Source organism: Lipotes vexillifer, unplaced genomic scaffold, assembly GCF_000442215.2.
Source record: "Lipotes vexillifer unplaced genomic scaffold, Lipotes_vexillifer_v1.1 scaffold483, whole genome shotgun sequence".
Taxonomy (NCBI): Eukaryota; Metazoa; Chordata; class Mammalia; order Artiodactyla; family Lipotidae; genus Lipotes; species Lipotes vexillifer.
Window position 1 is genome coordinate 258,156 of NW_006787688.1, and position 7,346 is coordinate 265,501.

A 7,346-nucleotide genomic window follows, 5' to 3' on the forward strand; every position below is an offset into this window, starting at 1 on the left:
TGGCTGTGAAGGAGAATTTTTCCTCAGATAAGCTGGCACTGTCACACTACTCTAATCTTTTAACATCATACATATGGTTCTTCCCAAGGGCAGAAGTACTCTTGGGTAACGTCTCTTAGATAGCCAAGATGAACTACTTAAGTCTGAGAGGCTTTATCAAGGCAACTCTCTCCTAGAATTCACAGTATATTTATTATCCTTGATGTCACTTTTCATATTACCTCTTTCAGAAGCTTCTTTAAAGGGATAAAGGAGCCCCCAGCTGAGTCCTGGGTCTCGAAAGAGTTCGTCTGAGACTTTAAAGGAGAATCAATATTTAAAACTCTAAGGCAAGAAAGAAGAAAAGTCAGTATTTGTGTGGGAATATTTTGTTTAGTTGCCCAAAAAGACTGAACTAATTGCAAAAGTAATCTTAAATTATTCATTCAACTTCGTCATTATTCAATATTCATTCAACAAATATTTGCTGAATTTTAGATAGTTATCAGGCACACTACAATGTTTCACAGTGATGAAAAAGATAAAATCGTTCTCAAAGAGATTCAAATTAAAGCAGGAGACTGACAGTTAACTAGGGAATTAAAATAGAATGTGGAGGGACTGTCAAGTGCCCCCCCCTGACTTGTGGGCGGTAGGTTGGTAGAGATAGAACGTTATCTCAGCCAACATATAGCCATCCCCCAAGTAACCAACACTGCAGAGCATTTACTGAGTATGAGAACATAGAAGAGAGCACCATATGACACATCAGTACAGCGCAACTGCCTGATATTCCTTTCCAACATCTGTCTTAATTTTCCCTAAAAATTTCATCTTCCTGTACTAATCATCACAAATTTGCCTCTCAAAAATTTCAGATTCTCTCCTCTCTCATCCACATACCTTCTCAAAATCCAGTCGTGCTTACATTCCTCTCTGCAAGACAATGCTCAGCTAAGAGAGGTAGCTCCCAAACCTGGCTGCACAGTAAAATCACCTGGGGAACTTTTGCAACGCTCTCTGACCAATTAAATTATCATCTCTGCAGGTGGGATTCAGGCATCAACATGTTTTTTACGGTTCCCCAGGTGCTTCCAATGTTTTGGCAAGGTTGAAAGCCACTGCCTTACAGTGTTCAGCAAACCCAAACCTGGTCTTAATTCAAACCATGTCTTGTGGTCTTGTGCCTCGAGCATGACCTGTATAAAGAGCTTAAAGTCATGGATCCTCCCAAACAATCCAGGTCAAACGCAGTGGTGTTCTGAATGCAGATTAAGACAGAGAATCGTGCAGGTTTGAGACTGAGTGGAATCAAAGCTGATCCTGCAGTTTCCGGTCTGGGCAGCAATGCAGAAGGTAAGTGCCGCTAATTACATATAATTCATAATATGTTTGTAATAACTAAGGGTCACTGGAGTACCTAACATGAATGCAACAAGGTTGTTTTAGAAACTTAGGGTTTTTTTAAAAAATAAGAATGCAATTAACTATATTATTTTTGAAATGAAAGCAATCAGTCCATGTGATGCTAAGGAAGTCTTAACTCTAATGGAGAATGTTTCTAGATGATGGTATTCATATTAAGAGAATATTACACAGGAATATGCTTTATATGGGGAGAGATTAAGATTAGACTGTGGAATAGACAAGTCATGTTCTTTTTTAAAAGATATCTTTTTTTTTTTGCATTAAACCCCACATTCTTTGAACCATTGAATCTTCAAATCTCGGTAGTATTCTAAAAGGAATAATGCTTTCCCTCAAGCGTATTCATATGGGAGCTTTAAACAAAAGCAAAAGAAAAGTAACTATTATTTTGTAATTGAGGAGGCCTGAATGAGTTCCACCCTTCAATCAGAGTCCTACCAGCGTTCAGTAGCACAAAACGTGTTCCTCAAACTTCCTCACACTATAATTTTATGTACTTTTCTTTATAATTCCCCAAGATGTCTTAGAATTTCCACCATTTTTACACATCTTTTATGCAATTCTTACCAGTAAAGTTGTAAAATAAAGCCACTCTTATCCTTCTATCCATTTAGGATTTTTGCACCCAGGGCATAAATATAGTGCTGTGAGTTTGGTTTTAGCAAACAATGTACATGTCATACCTTATAATTCTTTCCTGGCTTTGGTTTGACATTAAAATAGGAGAAATGGCATACTCAGAGCTCCGTTACCTTTTATAGCAGACATGCAGTGTTCTCCAAGAAGATGAATGACTGGGTTACATTCTGATTATTAAAGTGAGTGAGGTTTATTACTCTGTTCAACAAAAGTGTATTTAATAGCATTTTCATTATATTCAAATCATTTCCAGAGTTACACACTTAAAAAGTAAATGAAGTGTAGTTCTGTAGAGAATTACTCCTGTGTGAGTTCAGGCAAAGTAAGAATAGTATATTATTCTTAATGGAAAATTCTGAATACATATTTGAGCTATAAATACATGTAAAAATGAATGATATGTTTTCCAAGGGTATTTTACTGTGAAGTTAAAGGTGATTAAGGCAAAAATGTATTAAGAAGTTTGAAAATTTCTTTTGGAAAATGGGTGGCGTGCTCTTCAGTTTCTGCAGCCTTATCGCGGTCCATCCCTCAAGTCGCTCCATTTGCTCCGTGCAACACCTGCTTTGTGTGTGTCTTGATGTTCACATGCTGAGTGATGGTATTTCTCCTACTTCCCTGGGGAGGCATGAGTCCCTTCTGCTTCCAGGAAGAGCTCTGCATACATGTCTGTGCATAATATTTTCTCTTACTCCTCACCCTTGTTCTTTGGGATTAGGCGAAATCCTTCCATGTAACCGGCCTGAATAAGCCTGGTAATCAGGTAATATAAAGTATTAAGCCTCAATAAAGCTGGGAGAAAAAAATTTAAAAATACAATGTAAATAATAAAAAGAATAGAAGTTAATGAGAGAGAAAAGTTGTTTTACTATCTCCACAACATAAATTATGATATTGATCATCCAAAGGTGGAAATGATATGAAAGGGGAGTTAATTTTGTAGATTTAAATAAAGGGATGGTCAAAAGTTAAGGGAGATGCAAAAGGGAGGAGATATGGGGATATATGTATATGTATAGCTGATTCACTTTGTTATACAGCAGAAACTAACACACCATTGTAAAGCAATTATACTCCAATAAAGATGTTAAAAAAAAAAGTTAAGCTTAATTAACAAATCATGTATAATTTTCCAATTTTTACAATTTAAAAGTCACCTTTATTCATAATTAAGTAATAGGTAAAAGGACTAATGAAATAACATTTTACTCGATTACTTAACATCCAGTGGCAGTGTGTTGCTCTGTCTTATCCGTCGAGTCCTTCTGCATTGAATTAGGGCAGCACATTTGTAAGTAAATCTCAGTTTATAGACTTATATGGTAACTTCAGTTTTTTTCATTCTGGTTTCTTGCATCAGTCACGTTAACCTGTATTGATTTGTAATCTGGAAGAAATTAGATCAGGCCACACAGAAGCGAGGCTGTTGGTCAGAAAACAAACTAACAGAAGAATTGAAAATGTGACCCACAACACTATTATTTAAAACAGCAGTGCCCTCTACCACTAGCTGTTTATAACTGTGAAACCCAAAAAGCTATAGAAGCTGAGTCTCTTAAGAAAGCTCATTGCACTCTTTACTTTGAAAAGAGACTCTATTATAGAATTGAGCCTGATGTACAAGCTGGTAAACACATATTTGGCCAAGGAAAAATATTTACAGTAATATAGTACCTGTCAGGATTCAGTATTTAACGAACACATTGAAATTAAGATGTATTTAAAGTTTTCAGTTAAAAATTTAACAAACACATCATCTAAAATAACTTCAGCTTTGTGTTAGTTTTTTCTTTAATTTTTAAACCAATTTTTTTTCACTTTTTTTAATTGAGGTGTAATTGACCTATAACATTATATTAGTTTCAGGTGTACAAATAATGATTTGCTATTTGTATACATGGTGAAATGATCACCACAATAAGTCTAGTTGACATGTGTCATCATACATAGTTACAACATTTGTTTTTCTGGCGTGAGAACTTTTAAGATCTACTCTTTTTTTTTTTTTTTTTTTTTCATGTTTCTCACTTCTCTTTGATCAGGTCTTTATTCAAAATTCGCTGTCCAAAATGATTTGACCTTTACCGAATAAGCAAATTTAAGTTTATGCAGCAGCCTTCTTTTCCTCTGTGCTGGGTTTCTTTTCTGCAGGCTTCTTTTTAGCGGGCTTCTTTTCAGCTGCTTGTTTCTTGGTCACTGGGGACTGTTTTCCCACCCAAGCCTTCTTTGGCTTCTTCAGCTTCTTAACGCAAACAGCCTCCTTTCCCTTCTTTCCCACCACAGGCTTCTTGCCTGGAATCCCCTTCTCATCTGATTTGGCTTCTAGTGCTGCTGCTGCCCTATCCATCTGGATTTTGTGGTTCTTGGCCTGGCGAAGAATGGTGTTCCGGTGCATATGGTCTTTGCATATGGGTTTGGCTTCAACATGATTCTCAGGTTTTTCAGTGGATTCTTCTTCAGGACTCTGCAGTGAATCTCCTTGCGTGGTGCTCAGAGGGCTCTTTGGATCTCTGGGCTTTTCAAGATTCTGCTAAGGTCTGTATTGAGCATCTTGTGCATGGGGAGGTTGTAGTTACTCTTGACGGGAGCAGCTTTACGCCAAGTGCCATACAGCTCCTCTAACTTGCGGAAAGAACTTTCAGTCCAAATGCAGAAACGTCCCACATGCCCCCCAGGAGCAAGTTTCAAAATGTTCAGTTTGCTTATATTAAGCAGAGTAGTTCCAGGGATGTTTCTGAAGGCCTTGATGATACCGTTGTCCTCATTATAGATGATGCAGGGTCCCCTGCGCTGGATACGGCGACGGTTTCTCACTTTTCCTTTGCAGCTCTCATTCGCTGCAAGCCGTAGACCTTTTTGGATATCATTCCTGGCCTTAAGTTTCTTCCGAAGCAAAACAGCCTCCTTGGTCTTCTTGTAGCCTTCAGCTTTATCTTCAACTACCAAAGGAAGTTCAGGAACTTCCTTTATACGATGACCTTTAGACATGGCCAGCGCTGGTAAAGCTGAGGCAGCCAACGCAGAGCAGATGACATGTCGCTTCTGCATTGTATTCAGTCTGTGGTGCCAATGTCACCAGGTCTTGGTTGGCACAAATATGCGGCCCCCCACGACACATATTTCCCAAAGCACCCTGGCCAGAACAGTGAGTGCCGCCACCTCGAACCCTGGGAATTCGAGCCACAGGCCTGCCAGTACCTCAAGACTCAGCACTGGTGTGATGACCTGCTAATTCACTGACAGCATAGGGCTGTCTGTTGTTTTTGCGCAAGTTGGTGTGAACAAAGTTCACAATATCTGGTCGAATGGGAGCCTTGAACACAGCAGGCAAAGTGACATTTTTGCCAGCTGACTCCCCCTTTTCAGAGTACACTGACATCAGTTGACGAGCACACACCATGGCGGGAGAGGAGAAGCCCACGCTGTCCTCAACCCGGCGGCTCCCACAGGAAAAGCAAAATCTACTCTTCTAACAACTTCCAAATATGCAACTTGGTGTTATTAACTATAGCCACTATGCTTTTCATTATATCTCCATAATTTTTTAAACCAATTTTAAAAATATAATCTAATGTGCATCTAAATCGTAATTTAGCCTGATTTTTTTAATGTCTTTTCCTTAATATTCTTTGATATTATTTTTAATATTGCTTATTACTCTGTTTATCCTTACAATTTTCTATACAGCATTCGGGTTGTATATTATTGAACAAAAATGAGCAGTTATAATCTGAAATTAGCAATCATTCTAACCCAATGAAAAACACTGATGAACTTTTGCTTAAGAATAAATATTAGTTTTATAATAAAAATATCAATATAATTTTGATAAGTAGATCTTTTTGGATAACATTATTAACATTTAGATTATGAGATTACAGTTGGCCCTTGAACAACACAATTTTGACCTGTGAGGGCCCACCTATACACAGATTTTTTTCAGTAGCAAATACTACAGTACTACATGATTTGAGGTTGGTTGAATCCCTGGATGCCAAACCACAGACAAGGAGGAACCGCGTATTCAGAGGGCTAGCTATGAGTTATATGCAGACTTTTGACTGCACAGAGGGTCAGCACCTCAACTGCTGCATTGTTCAAGGGTCAACAGCAGTATTCCATTTCTTTCTTTTTTTTATAAGCCTGGTTTTTTTTGTTTGTTTTTTTTAGATTTGGATTTCTCATATGCGAGAGATTTTGTGGTATTTGTCTTTGTCTGACTTATTTCACTTAGGATAATGCCCTTTAGTCCACCCATTTTGTCATAAATGACAAGATTTTATTCTTTTCTATGGCTGAATAATATTCCATTGTGCACACATACCACAATTTCTTTCATCCATTCATCCATTGATGAACACTTAGGTTGTTTCCATGTGTTGACCATTGTAAATAATGCTGCAATGGACGTGGAGGTGCATATATCTTTTCAAGTTAGTGTTTTTGCTTTCTTCAGATAAATACTAAGAAGTGGGATAGCTGGATCATATGGTAGTTCTATTTTTAATTTTCTGAGGAACCTCCATACTGTTTTTCATAGTGGCTGCACCAATTTACATTCCCACCAATAGTGCACAAGTGTTCCCTTTCCTCCACATCCTCGCCAACACTTATTTCTTTTCTTTTTGATAATAGCCATTCTAATAGGTGTGAGGTGATATCTCACATAAGGCCTGAAACCATAAAAGTCCTAGATGAAAATATAGGTGGTCAGCTCCTGACATAGGTCTTGGCAATGATTTTTTAAATCCAACATCAAAAACAAAAGGCAAAAATCGACAGGCAAAAATTGACAAGTGGGATGACATCAAACCACTTTCATTTCCTCTGCACAGCAAAGGAAACCATTAACAAAATGCAAAGGCAACCTACTGAATGGGAGAAAATATTTTCAAATCATATATCTGATAAGGAGGGGCTAATATCCAAAATACATAAAGAACTCATACAACTCAATAGCAAAACAATCACAAACAATTCAAATAAAAATTGGCAGAAGATCTAAATAGATATTTTTCCCAAAGAAGACATACAGATGGCTAACAGGTACACGAAAAGGTGCTCAACATCATTAATCATCAGGGAAATACAAATCACATCCATTTATTTCTACAGACAGTGGTACTAGCAATTTTCAAGACTTCTTCAGATTCAAATATGCTAAAGTATGAATGTCTCATGTGTTTTCATCACGTTACATTACAAATTTATAATTTATTCTTTTAAGATTAATTAGAAGCAGTAAGGCCTAGTCTTTTTTTTTTTTTTTTTTTTTTTTTTTTTTTTTTTTTTTTTATGGG

At 37.2% G+C, this 7,346-nt stretch overlaps 1 pseudogene; it reads right to left on the reverse strand.

The window, feature by feature from the left end:
• Positions 1–4,150: 4,150 nt before the first annotated feature.
• On the reverse strand, positions 4,151–5,481 carry LOC103078680 (60S ribosomal protein L4 pseudogene; annotated as a pseudogene).
• Positions 5,482–7,346: the final 1,865 nt, after the last annotated feature.